Source organism: Dama dama, chromosome 32 (genome assembly GCF_033118175.1).
Source record: "Dama dama isolate Ldn47 chromosome 32, ASM3311817v1, whole genome shotgun sequence".
Lineage (NCBI taxonomy): Eukaryota > Metazoa > Chordata > Mammalia > Artiodactyla > Cervidae > Dama > Dama dama.
The window spans coordinates 34,750,505-34,767,384 of NC_083712.1; the positions used below are offsets into that span (position 1 = coordinate 34,750,505).

Consider the following 16,880-nt stretch of genomic DNA (forward strand, 5'->3'; position numbering starts at 1 on the left):
ACAGAGAACAGACTTGTGGTTGCCCAGAGGGAGAGATGAATTGGGAGTTTGGGGTTAGCTCCTAGCACAAGGCTTATATAGCTATCTCCCCTTATCCATGGGTTATACATTCCAAAACCAGCCCATGGATGCCTGAAACCACTGATAGTATCAAGTCCTATACAGTAAGTCCCCAACACGTGAGCCTTCAAGTTGTGAACTTTCAAATATGAAAATGTACCTGTGTCATCAACATCAGGTGTGAGTGAAACTGCAGCTTGCCCTCCGTCTCCTATTGCTGACAATCCTTCAGCGCTACCGTCTCCCACCTCTTGTCTCTCCTCCAATCAATAACTCTTCTTGCCTGTTCACTTGAGGCCAGCCCCCATAGGCCAGCTGTTGTACCATACTGTAAGATTTAAGATGTTTCCTTTATTTTTTTGCTTTTTACATATTATTTGTATAAAAAGTATTATAAACCTATTACAGTACAGTACTCTATACCCAATTTTGCTTGTTGGGCACCTAGGCTAACTTTGTTGGACTTACAAAAAGTGGGCTTTCGACGGCACTCTCGAAACAAAACTTGTTCGTATGTAGTAGACTTAATGTATATGCTATATGTTTTTCCTTTACATACATACCTATGATTAAGCTAAAATATAAATTAGACACAGTAAGAGTTTAATAATAACCAAGAAAATAGAACAATTATAACAATATATTGTAAGAAAAGTTATGTGAATGTGATCTCTCTCGAAATATCTTACCATATAAACTTTATGCCATTTTCATCTTAGTCAAGCACTTACCATGTACGGTAGCCATAACTTTTGCAGTTTGAGAGGAAGCAGAAAACTCACACAAATTTCTATTTCCTTCTTCATAATTTCACAGATTAAAGATTCTTTCTTATTGTAGATCTCAGCAACCTCAGCACACAAGTTTTTCTTTTCTTATTAAATCAAGAGCCTCATCTTTTCACTTAAAAGAAGCACTTTTTGGCTTCTCTTTGGCATATCTGAATTGCCGGCATCACTTACTCTTATGCTTTGGGGCCATTATGAAATAAAACATGGGTTACTCAAACACCAGCTGTGATAGCAACAGTCTGCAGCCAACCTGATAACCCAGAAGGCTAAGAGGCGAGGTGAGTTGGATCATCATGGGTGAATGGATCTGGACATCAGCAGATTTCATGACACTGCTCAGAATGCCAAGGAATTTAAAAGGTATGCTTTGGAATTTCACTGATGGTCCAGTGGTTAAGAATTCACCTTACAATGCAGAGGACGACCAGAGTTCAATCCCTGGTCGGGGAACCGAGACCCCACATGCCGCAGAGCAACCAAGCCTGCGCCCAGCAACTACTGAGCTGATGCGCGCCACAGCGAGAAAGTCCGTGTGCCGCAGCGAAAGATCCTAAGTGACGCTACAAAGATCCTGTGTGCTGCAACAACACCACCAAATAAATACATAAAAATAGAAGATATGAACTGGTTATTTCTGGAATTTTTCATTTAACGTTTTTGGACAGTGGTTGACCACAGGTAAGTGAAACCAAGGAAAGGGAAACCATAGAAAAAGGGGAGACGACTGTATAAGCCCCCAAAGTCTTCATGAAATTGGGCACATGCACTTGGGACAGAACCAAATGACAGGCATAGTGTCTCAGGAAATCCCGAGAATCTAGGCTCAAACTGATGGGGAGGTTGCTGTGGCCATTTTCTCCTCGGCAGCCATTGTACGCACCTGGCGAATCAAGACTAGTTGCCTTTTCATCTCTTCTCCATTAAGTACGTTTGGTGGAACGTTACCAAGTAGTCAAATGATCAAAATCTGTGTATCTAGAAGTGCAAAGAAGGAAAAAGAGCCACATTAATATAGTAAATGAAGTAATTTACAGTTGATTCTAGCTAAAAATCATAGCCTAAGGGAAGATGTTAATTTCCCATAGCCCTCAGCCTAAGAATTGTCTCCTCTGCAAATATAATTCACACTTTCATGCAGAAATGGCCTTTCCTTGATGTCCTATGGCAATCCCAATAGGCACTCACGTCTCCCACTCTCTAGCCCTGTGTGCTAATTGTTTTTTCAGATAATATGGGCTCCATATCTTTGGGCATTTTTCCATAATATTTCTTATATCTAAATTGCTTCCTACTACTGCCCACCAAATAAATTGCACCTTCTCTTCACTTTCAGACTTTTGATTTCTTTATTTCAAGATAACTTTAACTGACATTTATTGTGCACTTAATCTGTACTAGGCTTCATATTTAGTTTGTCCACACGTCATGTCCTTGAAAAGCCTGATGAACAGCTATGAGATTGGTTTGTTAATCTCTGACTTTAACAAATGAAAATCTTAAGTGAAAGAGTTTTAAGTAATATTCCTAAGGCTACATATCTAATGAATGACCAAATATGGATCCAAGTCAAGTCAGTCTGACTTCAGAATCTGCAGTCTTAATCACTGAATGATGGTATCTCATTCATCCTACTTTACTATTTAGCCTTATTCATTTCTTACCCAGGTCCCATTTGAACTACATTCTTGGTATCTTTTACTCTAAACATTTCCATTGCACCAAGATTTCAGATTTCCTTGTCAAAATTCTGTATAGCTTCTTTTAAAAATTTCTTGTATTACTTAGCTCTTTTTAAAAAAAAAGAGACTGTGCCTACACTTTGCTCTCTGCCATGTGCTATTTTAAAACAAGTCTCAGAACTCCAAGAAGTTCTGTGGGAGTTCAGTTGGAAATCAGAGTTCCCACAACACTGCAGATATTCTTTGCAAGCCTAGAAATTCTTCAGAATTCTCTAGAATGGTAGACTTTCTTTGGTGTTTCCTCTAGAAAAAAATTTCCAGGCTACTTCAGTAAGAAATGGAGCCTTCAGACAAGGCTGTTTGGAACACAGTGGCAAGCCTTGGTAGATCCACAGATATCTCTAAAAATCTTGAGGAACCTATGCCCCTCATATTCATCTCCTGTTAGCAAAAGGTACTCAGTAAATTCCTAACTGAGGACATAAATGTCCTGAGGATAATCTGCTCCAAACTTTTCTGGACGGCATGTCAACTTGTGTGGAATCTAGGACAAGCACCGTGTCTACCGAAGGTGAATCATTTAGCCTGGAATAGCCAGCAAGAGATATGAATTTTTGTCTTGGCTACTTTTGGAAATAGCTGGCTTTACCACAGGCAATTCTCTTTAGCAGCCTGGGATTCAGAACCCTATTTTCCAAAAGTAGATAAATGTGGGCCATTGAATGACTTCACATTATCGTGCAATCCAAAGTCTGGTAGAAACAAGCATTCTGAAGTGTCAGTGATGGTGACTCTAAACCATGTTATCTTGTAAAAAAAAAAAAAAAAAAAAATATATATATATATATATATATATATACATTTCCATACAGTTGGCCCCATAATCTGCTAATTGTGACATCTGTCAGTCCTGGAGAAGCTGCTTGTAGGTGGACTTGGACCTCCTATGGTTCGAGTCCCAGGGCGGCTCTGATTTGTTTTGTTGCAGATGAATTTCTGTAGCCAGCTTGGACACTGGCCAAGGAGAAAGTGTCTGCTGCCTGCTGTACACAAAATTCTTGTCTTTTTGATGAGAAAGGGAGTGTTCTTTATCTTGTTCTCCCCGTTGTAGTACTGACAGGGGTCAGAGGGGAGAGACAGCTTGCGGGCTGAGCGCTGCAGACGGCTGTCCTCCAACGCCAGCTCCTTCCCTCTCTCTGCCAAACAGCCCTCCGTGGGGATGCTACTAGGCCATCCAAGGTTTAGCTCTACTGACATGGGACTGGAAACTGGACAAGAAATGGAAATGCACTGTGACTTCCTCTGTCCTCTTCTGCTCCTCGAGCCAAATAGCAAATCAAGCTTGGGTTTCCGGGGAAGGGGGGTGGAAATAAGACTGAAGGAAAGAGGAGGTGTTGGTTTCTTCACTCCTTTTCTCCATTCCTGCTCACTTGCGGTCACCACCTTAGTTACACGAAACATCTGTTTCCAGGTAATCCAACAGATCTTGGGAATAGCACCTTGGGGCTCTGTCTCCTTGGGGTCCTCCTGAAATGTTCTCACAAAGTAATGTGGGTTGTTTTTTTTCTACAAAATATTTCTCCTTTCTAATTCAATTCTCCCTTTAGTTTGCTTTTGGAACCAGGGACGACGATAATTTCATTGGAAATTGAATCAGTTGCAAAGTACTGGGAATGACTATGGTTTAAAACCTCAGGTTGGGTTTCTTGGAATTCCAGGCCAAGTCCCTTTCCCAGTTGCTCACAGGAAGTTTCAACTGATGTCATTGGAAATGGTATGTATATATGTCTGTGTGTAATTTAGGTCACAGTGGGACCTTAAGGATCCAGAAAAAAAAGAAAGAAAGCCTCTTGTTTCAGATCTAGTGACCTCACTCTTCATATCCAGCTAATATTTGGATCCATGTGATGCTGATGAACCAGGAAACCATTCCTATCTTTCTCAGCTTGAAAGCATCATTAAAAAGATCTCCCCTTATGGGGGAAAAGAGAGATTTTTGTTCACATGTTAATGTTTTGCAGGCACAGATCTTTCCAAAATACTCTTTCACACATTCAGGATGCATATTTAGATCATCAGTTGACATAACTCAGAAGGAATTATTTATTCACGCCTTATGTTTTTACTTCAAATTTCAAGGGAAAATAATTGGAGTTACCCTCATCTAAAGAGTAAAAATCCCTTAGTATATAACAAAAACAGTTATTGATGTGTTAAGATATAAAGGGCAAAGAACACCAAGACATATTTAGTGAGCACAGTCCATACCATCTTCCAGAAATTTGCTAGAAGAGCATTATGTTGAGAATTCATGCATGTAGTTTGGCAAAAATTCCACAGGCAACCTTGAAACCAACTAGTAAACCACACTTTAATCCATTTTCTTTCATTTAACCAAGTTCACAAATCATCTTGCTTCGTTCCAATTGCTGTTGTTCAGTCTCTAGGCCATGACCAACTCTTTGTGACTCCATGGACTGTAGCCTGACGGGCTCCTCTGTTTATGGGTTTTCCAGGCAAGAATACTGGAGTGGGTTGTCATTTCCTTCTCCAGGGGATCCCCCCAGACCAGGGATCGAACCAGGGTCTCCTGCATTGGCAGGTGGATTATTTACCACTGAACCAGGGCTTCCTAGTCATTCCAAATAAACTCTAGTATTTTAATGACAGGAAGACAGATGAAGCTCCACATTTTCCTAATTTCCCCCAAGCCCTTTTTATAACTTGTTCTTTTGTCTTCTTTCAACAAAACCGTGCTAAATTGTGCATGTAATATCTTCAAGGATGGGATGAGAAACTAACTTCTCAAGGAGTACAAGTTAATATGTTCTACGTCTGTCTTCGACCCTAGTTCTTTTTTTTTTTTTCCTTTTATTTGTCTGTCTTCTTTGGACACATTCAGTCTATTTTCTTTTCTTCTAAGCTCCCCTTTGAATTCCCATACAACATCTGGCAGGCTCACTAATGGCTTTCCTATTCCCATCCAGACAAGATACAGAATACTTTCAGAGCTGTCTCTTTCTCATCCTTGAAGTGCAGTATGAAGCAGAGGATGGACCTGGTAAATTCAGTAACTGCTCCTGTTGGATTAAAAGATCCAATCTGACAGTACTGGGTCCTTAACTTTCCCTAAGTTCTCCTCACTCCCAGTGACCCTTTTTAAATTTCTTAAGTACTGGCGACTCCTTATACTCATCCACCTTCCAAACTCAAAAACAAGATCCCCAAATCCTGAGCAACTTCATAGTTCTTAAACCAGCCATAAAAGCTATCATTCTGACTTGTTTCCAGTGTAGCATTATTTGGCTCTTGCTCTGATTTAAATCTCTGGTTTGCATCCAAATCTTTGTGAAACTTAAGGCTTGTTTTTCTCTTTCTTACATATTACTGCTTTTTGTAGAGTATATTTTATTCAGTCTTGCAGGTATTTTTGCTTTGTTTTTGAAAAATAATTTCCTTGCTCCCTCTGGCCCACAAGCTTCCCTGCTCCCAACACACACAAAATGTAGAATTTGTTCATTGGCCCCATCTCAGCAGAATCTGTTCCCTGGGTTCCCTGTCTCATTTCAGAAGCTCTTGATGCCTCTGTTGTCTCAGTAACTGCTCATTCTACGGAGAAGTGGAGGTGAATCCAGAGCAGGGATGTAAAGAATTTCTAGTGTCTAGTCAAGATTCCTTCTTCAGCAATAGTGATCTTCTCAGTATTACTGACTTCACCTCAGAAGGCAGTGGGGTTCATTGATTCTGGGCTGTGAAAAGATACACTCCATGAATGCAGGGGTTCCTGCCTGCTTTGTTCATAGCATTTGGAACAGTGACTGGCACACTGTCAGTTTTCAATAAATATGTTGTGAATGAATGAATTAGATATCTATGAATGAGACATCCATTTATGAACTGAATTGTTTTCAATTCAAAAGAAAGTTCACCCATTTTAGATCAAAAGCATCTTCATGCTGCAATATTTGACATTTTAAATGTTCTCAATTTCATCACTAACAGAGATCACGTAAAAACCAATCAACAATCAAGCAAGAAATGGATTTGTACTTAGCCAGGTGAGGAACAGAGACACTTCCAGAAGAACCATCATGATAAGAAGCTGCTTAGTCGCTCAGTCATGTCTGACTTTTTGCGACCTCATGGACGGCCAGGCTCCTCTGTCCATGGGAATTCTCCAGGAAAAATACTGGAGTGGGCCATGCCCTCTTCCAGGGGATCTTTCCAACCTAGGGATTGAACCCAGGTCTCCCACATTGCAGGCAGATTCTTTACCATCTGAGCCACCAGGGAAGCCCCAAGAATCCCAAGTTCTGTTTAAATATGAATTGGTTGGTGATGACAAGACTGACAAAACTATATTTTCAAAGTATTATTTGACTAATGAGTTTGATTTGAGGTCTATTACCCTGCATTTCATACCCACAAGAGATTTTCTAAATTCAATGCATTAGATATACATTGGTGGCCTGAGAAATGACTATTCTTCCCAATTCCAGCGTGCCATTATAACACTTTCTGTGACATCAAGGGTTAACAAGGGTGTACCTCAGTGGCATACAGATCTGGTAGGAATCCATGAAAACACCCCCATCTTACAGGATGGCAGCAGAGTGGATATGAAGGACTGGGAAATTAAGGGAAAATCCACTGTCCTCTAATGAAAGGAGACCCTTCAGTAATAGAGATTTCTGCTAGAAGTTACTACTATCCTTTGACTTCATAGGAAACTGACAATCCTGACTTGGAGTCTGTTGGCATACATGATCTCGCCCCACCAGTCACAGTCATGGATTCAGTTTCAGAAATCCAGCATGAGCACAGAGGCTGCCAGACAACCGGCTCAGAGAGGATGATACTCAGTGTAAAGGAAGCTGAAGTCCGAGGTCTAGGTTTTTTTTTTTTTAATGTGTCTAAGTTTCATTCTTTTCTACCATGTCAATCAAAATTAAAATTTCTCTGAAACATTAAAATGTCTTCATTTTAACCCCAATCTGATACATTATATTCTAATTTTAAAGTATTACATACTAAAATTTAGCTTTACATTTTATTTTCTCAATATATATTTTTCTTAAATTGGGCATTTTTTTTTAATTGGGCATTTTTAAAAATTTATTTTTAATTGGGGGAAAGTTGCTTTACAATGTTGTATTGGTGTCTGCCTAAGGTCTAGTTTTATAGGCAACTGTCTCGTGATGTATAGAATGCAGTGTGTTTGTTATTTTATTACATAGCTAACCAGATATATGCTTCATTTTGGGGAGGCTAAATGAATGGGATTTGAAATGAAGGTGGTAGTTTAAAAAACACCTTTGTATTTTACTTGCATGCTTGACTGTTTGGACCCCACTTATCTTTCCTGAATTTCAAATGTAAGACTACTACAGTCACACAGCACACACAGAGACACAAAAAATCAGTGGATTTGGCCTTTTCTTCTGGTATTGGAACATATATGGGTGAATAAAATATCACTGGGGAAAACCTATAAACATCCAATAGGTTAATAAGTTAATAAATCATGCAACACGTGATTTAATATTTTATAATACTCAAAATAGTGGCTATTAAAAATTTTAAACAGCATGAGAAAATCCTTATACTCAACTGTTAAGTCAGACATGAATTGAATATACATGTAGTCACAATTGTAGTTCAAATATAAGTAAGCCTAATGGGAAATATATTTTAAAAGTTAACATGATGGAATTATGGCTAACTTTTTTCCAATATATTTTTAAATTTGATAGTTAATAGATGCAATTATGAAGAAGGTAAAAACCTTTTATTCCAAATGACAAAAAATAAATCATTAAGCATGTAAAAATACCTTGAAAATTAACAAAAAGAAACAATGCAAAATATCACTTCATCATCTGATTGCTGGGAAATATTTGCAAATGCAAAAAGTTGATTATCATTTATCTACATCATGAAGAGCAATTAACAATTAGATGACAAAAGCATTGCTTTGCAATGATTCAATACCAAAACGAATTCAAAATACACTCTTCAGTAATCAGATCAGCACAATTGTGAAAAACCATTCATATCCTCTTTTTATTGGTTTGTTTCCCTCATAAAAGCTCATTATTCCTGTGCTTTTTGGCCATAGCTGTGTAAACTAATTAATAACTTCAGTGGGTCTATGTACTATCCTAACCACACACCCTCCCTCCCCCAAATAGTTCCCTGGTCCGAATTAAAGTAATTACTCTATTGGAAAAATAGTTCCAATAGCTTGGCTCATTGGCTCTGGTCTGATTATTGTGATTGTAAGCTATGAACTGAAATCAACGCTATTGGCCACATGCTGACTTAGTTACACAGTGCCCAAATTTTTTGCCTTCTATTTGCATCTATTTTTGCAAAGGAAAATAAAAGAATAATTGATTCTAGTCTATACTTTTAAACTAATCAAATTTATTATTTTCCACAAAGTTCCCTTCATTATACAACATTTAAAAAATCTCTTTGTTTCCTGTTCATTGTTCCTTCCATTCACTCATTTAAAAAATTTTTTTTGGTTTTAGAACAGATTTAGATTTACAGAAAAAAAAAAAAAAAACACACACCCTGCAAAGATATGTAATCTTTACATGTACCACGGCCCATTTTCTCTATTATTTAATATTATTTCTCTATTCTTTAGTATGGTGCATTAGTTACAGTTAATGAACTAATACTGATACATTACTATTAACCAGGGGTCTTCCCAGGTGGCACTAGTGGTCAAGAACCCACTTGCCAATATAGATATAAGAGACACGGGTTCGATCCCTGGATAAGGAAGGTCCCCTGGAGAAGCGCATGGCAACCCACTCCAGTATTCTTGCCTGGAGAATCCCATGGACGGAGGAGGGTCGCAAAGAGTCAGACATGATTGAAGAAACTTAGCATGCATGCATTATTATCCAGAGTCCATACTTTATGGGTAGTTCCTCAGTTTTCACCTAACATCCTTTCCTGTTTCAGGATCTCATCCAAATACTACATTACATTTAATTGTATTGTCTCCTTAGAGGCCTCTTGGCTGTGACAGTTTCTCAAACTTTTCCTGTTTTTGGTGTCCTTGAAAGTTTCAAGGTATACTAACTCATCCAGTATTTTGTAGAATTTTCCTCACTTGAGATTTGTTTCATGTTTTCCTCACAATCAGACTGGAGTTGTGTGTTTTGGGAGGAAGATCACAAAGGTGAAGGGCTCTTCTAATCACATCATATCAATGGCACCTATTAACCCCATGATTCATCACTGTTGACTTTGACCTTGATCATCTGGCTGAGGTTGCCTTGTCAAGGTTCTCCTCTGGAGAGTTACTCTCCCCCCTTCCATTTCATGCTGTTCTCTTTGGAAAGAAGTCACTATCCATAGACCACCTTAAGAGGAGAGCTATGCTCCACTTAATTAGAGGGCTGAGCATCTACTTAAATTATTTTGAATTCTTCAGCATGGGAGATTTGTCTAGCCTCCCTACTCAATACTTCATTTCTATCAATATGGACTCTTGGATATTTATTTTATACTTTGAGTTATAATCAATCCTCTACTATCTTATTTTGTTGCAGAAATTATTCCAGTTTGGGCCACTGAGAGATCTTTCCACTGGCTCTGGTGTCCTTTTGATCATGTTGTTTGGTTGCTAAGCCATAGCCAACTCTTTGTGACTCTATGGACTGTAGCACGCCAGGCTTTCCCGTCCTTCACTATCTCCTGGAGTTTGCTCAAGTTCATGTCCATTGAGTCAGTGATACTATCTAACGATATCATCCTCTACCGCCCTCTTCTCCTTTTGCCTTCCATCTTTCCCAGCATCAGTCTTTTCCAGTGAGTCCGCTCTTCCATCAAGTGATCAAAGTATTGGAGCTTCAGCATCAGTCCTTTCAATGAACACTCAGGGCTGATTTCCTTTAGGATGGACTGGTTCGATCTCCTTGCAGTCTAAGGGACTCTCAGGAGTCTTCTCCAACACAATTCGAAAGCATCGATTCTCTGGCGCTCAGCCTTCTTTATGGTGCAGCTTGCATGTGCTTTTGATGCACCCTCATCCTTATACAGTTTTTTTTTTTTAATACTTCCTTTACATTTTGATGCTAAAAGATGTTCCAGGTTTCTCATCATAAATCTTTTCTGCCCCAATCCTGGAACTAGCCATTTCGCTAAGGAGCCCAGACTCTACCTATTGGAGAAAGGTATTAAAATCCAATCTGGATGCTAGGGTGCTGTCCCCAGGCCCTTCCAGCTGACAGAGCAAGTAAATATTGGGTTTTCCAAAAAGTTCATTCAAAATTTTTAATAACTAACATCTTATGGAAAAACCCAAATGAGCTCTTTGGACAACCCAATATATGTGTTATACCAATTGCTGTATGTGTATATCTCACTGTCTATTGGTAACCATCTTCACTGATATTAAGCTAAACACAGTTTATATCTGTGATTTCAATGCTAATCTATTACTACACGAATCATTCCAGCCTCCTTTTCTTGTTTATCTGTAAACTCCCACCCCAACAGTGAGAAAACTAGATCTTTCCATCCAGTATCTATGTACTTAGTCGTTCAATTCCAGTATACCTGCACAGAATTATCAGAATTGCTACACCATACACAGGTATTTATCTTTGAGTTTTGGAGGTTGCATGAGTCTGAGCTGAATATTTTAAATATAATCTTCATTACTTAAACTGCATTATATTTACCTCATAATTTGAATATTTCCTACTAACATGTGGCTTGTTGGTCTAGGGGTATGATTCTCGCTTAGGGTGCAAGAAGTCCTGGGTTCAAATCCTGGACAAGCCCACCTCTGTTTGCTTTTGCTAAATAATTGGGCTTCCCGGATAGCTCAGTTGGTAAAGAATCTGCCTGCAATGCAGAAGACCCCAGTTTTACTCCTGGGTCAGGAAGATCCGCTGGAGAAGGGACAGGCTGCCCACTCCAATATTCTGGCCTAGAGAATTCCAGGGACTGTATAGTCCATGAGGTCACAAGTAGCTGGACATGACTGAGCGACTTTCACTTTCTATTAACAGAAGCCTATGATAAAAGATGATATTAGCAATGGAAAACATCATAAATAATTTTAGTTCACTCATCCTCCCCCAATTTATATATAAAACTGAGTCTGGAAAGATACATACTCAAGTTCACACAGAGAGTAACAATTATAAGTTAGTATTTGGTACAAAAGTATATGTGTTAAAACTGACGCTTGATACACTATCTTTAAATTTCTTTTGAAAGATCATAAAGATACACGAAAAGGCAAGAAACTGCAATTCTGCTGGAAAGTAAGTATAAGAGAAGAAAAATTATTAATTGAAATTTCAGTAATTGTAGCCCCAAGGAATTGGACAGAGAAAAATCATAGAGTTTTCTTTATTTATGCACAGAGCAAATGAAGATGGACCAGAAGATGATAAGAAAATATTTTGGCTCATCTTCTCTGATAATTCTAATTCTGTAATAAAGGAGCATCAATGTCTAAAAATAAGTCTCTTCCACATAACATCATCATTATCGGAAATTACTTTTAAGATATTTTTCCAGCAATAAAACCATCAATAAAAATGTTGGGATCAACAAAAAACCAAAAACATAAGCAAGGAGATGCTTTCCTGGATGAAAAGCAAAAGAGGTGATAATTACAAGAAAGAAGTTGTTGATCTGGAAAGAGAGAATAGATGTTTTACCTATATTGGCAATCAAAGCAAAGAGAACACAGAAAATTATCTGTTTTTCAAAGTCTGGGCAGCAAAATAAGTCTCATAACTGAAGCAAAATAATTATTGTTTACATATAAAATAACTGGTCATCCAGAAATGCAAAATAATCAACTAAAAAGCTGCTGAAGTTAATAAGAGCAGTAAGGTGACAAGATATAAAACCACCACAAATAAATTAGAATCTTTATTTGTTTATCACATATTGAAGAAGATTTCAGTGTCAGTGACATTAGGGAACTGCTCACATATTCAAGGGAAAAGCACAAAGGAAAATAAACAGTCTTCACCATCAAAAGGTTAGAAGATACTACCATCAATGGGAAGGACAGATTTTTTTTTTAATTGGAGTTTAGTTGCTTTACAATTTTGCATTAGTTTCTGCCGTATAGCAAAATGAATCAGCTCTATGTACACCCATATCCCCTCTCTGTCACTGCAGAGCATTGAGCAGAGGTCCTGTGTTATACAGGAAGCTCTCATTAGTCATCTATTTTATACACAGTAGTGCATACATGTTAATCCCAACCTCCTAGTTCATCCCACTCCCTGCTTTCCCCCCTTGGTGTCCATACATTTGTTTTCCACATCTGAGTATTTCTACTTTGCAAATACGTTCATCTGTACCATTTTTTAAATTCCACATATATAGGTTAATATAGATTTGTTTTTCTTTCTCTGACTTCACTCTTGTGTACGTCAGTCTCTAGGTCCATCCACATCTCTGCAAATGGCACAATATTTTGTTCTTTTTTACAGCTGAGTAATATTCCATTGCATAAATGTGCCATATCTTCTTTATCCACTTCTATGTTTTTAGACTTTAAGTTGCTTCCATGTCCTGGCTATTGTAAACAGTGTTGCAGTGGACATTAGGGTGCATGGATCTTTTATAATTATGTTTTTCTCTGGATATATGCCTAGGAGTGGCATTTCTGGGTCATATGGTAGACTTTGACCACACGGCACTGCCTTTTGCATTCTGTGATACCTTGAGAAAAGGAGTACTGATTATGTTAATGGTTAACATTTATATTGTTCTTATGAGATAGTTATAAATGCTGTATGCATAGTAACACACTTAACCCTACTGTAGACTTAAATCTACAAAGTCAAGAAGCTGGGAGATCTCAGTCAAAAGAAGAATGAAATATTACTTGCAGCAACATGAATGGACCTAGAAATGATCATACTAGCAAAGTAAATCAGACAGAGGAAGAAAATAGCCTATAACAGCATTTATATGTGGAATTTTAAAAAATAAAACCAATGAATTTATTTACAAACCAGAAACAGACTCACAGACATAGAAAACAAATTTATGGTTACCAAGAGGGAAAGGTGAGGGAGATAAATTAGGACTTTGGGGTTAACAGATATACACTACTATATATGAAATGGACAAACAACAAGGATTTAAGAACTTACTGCATAGCACACAGAATTATATTTGAAATCTTATAATAGCCTATAAAGGAAAAGTATTTTAAAAGAATAAATATATATAACTAAATCACTTTGCTCTAAACCTGAAACTGACAGGTGTACATTGTAAATCAGCTATAGTTCAAAGTTTTAAAAATGTTGGGAGAACTCCAAACAGGATTAACCAAAAAATTCCATACTGAGACACATCATAAATAAACTTCTGAAAACTAAAGACAGAAAAAAAAAAATCTGGACAACAACCAGAAAAAATGGACACCTTATCTATAGGGAGGAACATTTTAGAATGACAGCAGACTTCTCTTCCTGTGGTACTCATTTATCTCCACTTTACAGGCAAATCAACAGAGGCCCTGAAACACTTAGGGAACTTTTCCTGCTCACCCAGCTAGGAAGTGAAGATGCCGGGTTGTATGCTCTCACCCTGGGCTTAATGAAGCCACAACTAAGCCTCCACTGTTTCAAAGATTCGCATACCTTCAAGCCCCAGTCACCGGTATACCAATTTATATGGGGTTGTGGAGTCAAAGCCCCAGCTGATAATAAAATGTGATTCTATCTGGAATGTTTTTCATATATACATGTGTTTCTTGGGACTCTCCTTGTAGTTTCCAAGAAACTAAGAACTGGTGGAGGATTCAAGTGTTCTAGATCCCACACTCAGCTTAGAAATAGTAACAATATCACATACTGTTTATAGACTTAACAAGAACTACGGGGCACCTGTAAAAGTGAATAAATACCGACAAACCAACTGAAAGAAATAAAAGAAGATTTAAGGGACCGCCCTTGAGAGAACATGAAGTCAATGTACTTCTTCCTGTTCCTCCCTCCAATTACAACTAAAAATCCTGGACATTATGTACAAAGCAACAGAAGACAACTCTGAAAAGTACAAAGAAGGCAGTCAGGCTGGGGAATCTCTGAACCTGCAGAATGATAAGGTGGTGAGTTACATTAATGGGCTTTTTGAGTCTGTTTGTCTGTTTATTGCTTCTTACATCCCACTACTGGAGCTAAAGAAGCTAGAATTCGGACTGCCAAGTACAGACAAAAAAAAAAAATCTATCCCCAACAAAAGCCTGTTATCTATATCCAAAGGAGGAAGATAGAGACAGCCTAGAAAGAGAAAATGTTGAGATCATCTACTCCAGCCAAACACAAAACAACAACAAAAACTTCCATCCCCAGAGTTGGCGACAAGGTTGTCCCACCTTGCAGAAGCAGTATCTAAGAAGGAAGCCTTGGCTTTTGTTTTCCAATGAGAGGTAAAGAGCCCTACCAGCCGGGTAGGGGAGATCCCGTGAAGTCCCCAGGTTCCAACTCCTGCCCAGCGTTAATGAGTTATCTCTTCTTCTCCCTTTTTTGTAAAAAAAAAAAAAAAAATTATTTATGGGGTTGCCTTGGGTGTTGCTTGCAGCACAGAGACTAGTTGTGGTGTGAGGGCTCAGCGTCTCTGCTACATGTGGCCTCTTAAGTTCCCGAGCAGGGATCAATCTCTGCCCCCTGCATTGCAGGAAGGATTCTTAACCACTAGACCACCAGGGAAGTCCCATCTCTTCTTCTCCTTAACTGGTGATGTCAGAAGAAGCCTAGCAGAGAGTCAGGCCTTTTATTTTTTAATTGAAGTATAGTCAACTTACAATATTATATTAGCTTGAGATATACAACATAGTGATATTTTTGATACTTTTATGGATTATACACCATATAAAGTTATTATAAAGTATGAACTCTATTCCCCGGGCTGCATATTATATCCTTGCAACTTACTTATTTTATACTCATTCATCCCCTTCCTCTATCTTGCCCCTCCCCATCGCTTTCTCCCCACTGGTAACCACTAATTTGCTCTCTGTATTTGTGAATATGTATTTGGACATCTGTTTTATTTTTCAGATTCCACATTTAAGTGAAAACATACATATATTTGTTTCTCTGTCCAACTTATTTCACTAAGCATAATACCCTCCAGGTCCATCCGTGTTGCTCCAAATGCTTTTTTTTCCTTTTAATTATTCAATTGTATTCTTTTTAATGCCTGAGTAATACTTCAGTGTGTATATATGTACCACATCTTCATTATCCATTCATCTATTGATGGACACATAGGTTGCTTCCATATATTGGCTATTATAAATAATGCTGCTATAAACATTGGGGTGCATATGTCTTCAAATTACTGTTTTTGTTTTCTGTGGATATATACCCAGGAGTGGGATTGCTGGATCATATGGTAATTCTATTTTTAACTTTTTTGAGGAACCTCCATACTCTTCTCCATGGTGGTTGCACCAATTTACATCTCCACCAACAATGAAGGATAGTTCCCTTTTATCCACATCTTCACCAACACATCAGTTTAGTTCAGTTCAGTCACTCAGTCGTGTCTGACTCTTTGTGACCCCATGGACTGCAGCACGCCTGGCCTCCCTGTCCATCACCAACTCCCAGAGCCTGCTCAAACTTGTGTTCATCGAGTCAGTGATGCCATTCAACCGTCTCATCCTCTGTCGTCCCCTTTTCCTCCTCCTTCAATCTTTCCCAGCATCACCAACACATATTTGTCATCTTCTTGATAATAGCTATCTTGATAAGTGTGAGGTAATATTTCACTGTGGTTTTGATTTGCATTTCCCTGCTGATTACTGATGCTTAGCCTCTTTTCATGTGCCCTTTGACCATCTGTACATCTTCCAGGAAAAAAGGTATGTTCAGGTTCTCTACCCATTTTTTAACTAGGTTTTTGGTTGGGTGGTTGGTTGGCTTTTGAAATTGAGTTGTAAGAATTTTTATATATTTGGGATATGGACCCCTTAAAACTTGCAAATACCTTCTATCTTGTTCCATTTAGTAGGTAACCTTTTTGCCTTGTTGATGGTTTCCTTTGCTATGCAAAAGCTTTTAAGTTTGATTAGATCCCATTTTGTTTATTTTTGCTTTTCTTTCCCTTGTCTGAGGAGACAGAGTCCCAAAAGATGTTGCTAAGAGCTAGGTCAGAGTGTACTGCCTATGTTTTCTTTCAGGAATTTTATGGTTTCAGGTCTTATATTTAGGTTTTTAATCCATCTTGAGTTTCTTGTTGTTGTTGTTGTTGTACGTGGTGTGAGAAGATGCTCTAATTTCATTCTTTTACAAGTAGCTCTTCCGTTTACCCAGCATCACTTTTTAAAAAG

The 16,880-nt window shown here is 38.2% G+C and overlaps 1 long non-coding RNA gene across 1 annotated transcript in view; it reads right to left on the reverse strand.

Moving 5' to 3' along the window:
- The window catches only part of LOC133050424 (uncharacterized), a 107,595-nt gene that overhangs the window by 49,144 nt on the left and 41,571 nt on the right, over positions 1-16,880 (reverse strand). Inside the window, exon 2 of the long non-coding RNA XR_009691610.1 lies at positions 1,732-1,826. This is a non-coding gene — a long non-coding RNA (uncharacterized LOC133050424). The remainder of the gene's footprint in view (positions 1-1,731; positions 1,827-16,880) is intronic.